Source organism: Oreochromis aureus, linkage group 23 (genome assembly GCF_013358895.1).
Source record: "Oreochromis aureus strain Israel breed Guangdong linkage group 23, ZZ_aureus, whole genome shotgun sequence".
Lineage (NCBI taxonomy): Eukaryota > Metazoa > Chordata > Actinopteri > Cichliformes > Cichlidae > Oreochromis > Oreochromis aureus.
In genome coordinates this window covers 9,071,738-9,074,158 of record NC_052963.1, presented here as the reverse complement: position 1 = coordinate 9,074,158, position 2,421 = coordinate 9,071,738, and the positions used below count along the sequence as shown (strand labels likewise).

Below are 2,421 nucleotides of genomic sequence, written 5' to 3'. Positions count from 1 at the left end.
GAGGTCTATGGTAAAACAACTTCCTGCTTTGACCTCTGTAAGCATTTTCGTGCTGAATTGACGGCAGGAGTAGGCAACTAATTTTCCCAAGGGGCCTAAATAGAAACTGGAACTATTGTTGAGGACTGGACTAATTACTAACCACTAGTTTATGGGTTCAGTCAATTATTTTGGGTCATACTTACTTAAATAAATAAATAAATAAATAAAATAAAGCTGTCATGAACCGTAGTTCTAGCACGCAAGCTGGACCCAGAAGCAAACACAATATGCCGGGATGCACGCAGAACAACTTTATTTCTCAAACTAAGGGTGTCCCGGAATGATCAAAGGAAAACACGCAGTGTAATATTAGAGCCAAGGGACCGGGAGATAACAACTCGGGAACGCCGTGATCGGGACCGTGGGAGGCTGCAACAGAGAAGGGAAGGGAGTTACTGGGGAGCAGGGAGATAACGGCATACAACGGGGTAGAGCTATTTATCTTACAATCAGGGCTTGGCCGTGGGAACCGGAGGGAGGGGTGAGGGTCCGCGGGAGAGGGCTACAGGAAGGTGGAGGAGATGATGACCGGTGGCTAATCTGAACTCCAGGCGGGCAGGAGGACGGGCAGGTGTAGGCTCAAACATGCTGAATAATAACCTGGGCACACAGTATAAGGATTAACATAGTTGAAAAGAAACCAGAAATTCCATATCCACCTTCACGTGGGAGCCAAGTTACCGCTGAGTGGTGACTAACGGACTACCGTGGAGCAGCTGGCCGTGCGGGGTTAAATAGTCCTCCTGATGATCGCCTGGAATGGGATGCAGGTGTGGAGATGACAGCCACACCCGTAGGCATGGGCATCTCATCTGCTCCTCAGGCACCAGGCCGCGGACCATGACAAAAACCTTTTATTAAGCCATTTACTAAATCTTGGTCATACCATGTCTCAAAATGTAGCTTTACTTATGCTATGGCACTTTATGCTATTAGCTAACAACTTCTCACTTCAAGTCATTAGCCAATAAGCATGTCAGTTTTTTGTTTGTTTGGGGGGTTTTTTGTATGAGGTGACATCATGGTAGCTACATCCACCGTTTATACTATTTATGCAATTTGCCATAGCGTTAGCATTAGTTAACATTAGCCAGAAGGAAGCTAGTTTTAGCTAATGATGCTCATCTTGCAGAACACTTTGGTCTACATATAAGCAGGCCATTCATTTTTACGTAAGTCACAATTTATTTTTGTGCGTTTTTTAAAGATCATGTTGAAAAATATCTGTATATTTAAAAGGCACTGCACATATCTGTGGTGATCTTAAGGAAAGGTTGCTTCACTTTAGTAAAAGTGATGACAATTTAATGTAATAAAAGCGATCTTAGGAAACTTGTGAGTCAAACTGCCTCGTCCTTTTTCCTTCTGGTTCCTCCTTGGCTATCACCAGTAAAAAATATAGAGGTCGCTACTTTGACTCACCCATTAGTCTCTGATGTCCTGTTTTGAAGCCAAAAGTGAAGCACTTCCACTCTCACCATCTTGGTTACAAAGATCAAGTCAAGTGATTGGCCAATGATCAAGCGGTTTTAAACCACAGACCACCATTTTGAAACATGATGTGACCTAGACTGAAGGAATATACCTGCATTGTGTAACTGAACCCATAAACTCATCAGGAAAGTGTTTACAGAGTTGAAGACAGAAAGCCATTTTCCCATAGACTTCTATAGGACCTGTAGGCGTTTTGCAACCACAGCTATCGCCATCTGTGGCCTTCAGATAAAATGCAGCTTTAAGGCACTTCCAAACTGGCTTCATTTATTATCCAGAAGCTATGCCCATGTTTTATGCTATCAACTTGCTGACATGCCGACTGCACTATAGGAGAAAGAGGAGGCTGTGCTGCTGTTGCTAACAGAGATCACAGCATTGTGTTTGTGAGGCTGGGACAGTTAGGTTCACCACAAAAGTTCCAACAGTTGTTCCAAGTAATTTCTCTGCATCTTTCATGTTTTGTACCAGAAGAGAAAAGCATGTGTTTTTATATAGGGGAAGGGAACTTGTCCCCTGCTTCCCCCCTGAAATCACCACCTATGGATACTGAAGCCACATATATATGTACACACACACTCACACATAGACACACAATCAGAAACATGAGTGAGGTCTGTGGTTTTTAGTTTATGTTGCTGTTGCTCAGCTGAAACTCAGATCCACATGCTTAGTGTAGACCTTTGTATCACACAATGCTCATATCAAACCACTCACACATGCACACACACGCACACACACAAACAGACATACACACACATGCATACAAGTCTCAGCTTGTTTTGGAATCATTGCTACGACTTGACGCTACATGGCCCAGTACACATGGTTGCATATGGCACGAATGCAGGATTGTGTTGGTGTGTCTGTCTGTCTCTATATAAG

General features: G+C 43.5%; 1 long non-coding RNA gene across 1 annotated transcript; it reads right to left on the bottom strand.

The window, feature by feature from the left end:
* Positions 1-278: 278 nt before the first annotated feature.
* Positions 279-1,577, bottom strand: LOC120436484. The gene is made up of 4 exons (XR_005610481.1): positions 1,465-1,577; positions 724-854; positions 490-642; positions 279-411 (listed from the first exon to the last, which is right to left on the bottom strand). It is a non-coding gene; the product is annotated as an uncharacterized LOC120436484 (long non-coding RNA).
* Between the last annotated feature and the right edge of the window lie 844 nt (positions 1,578-2,421).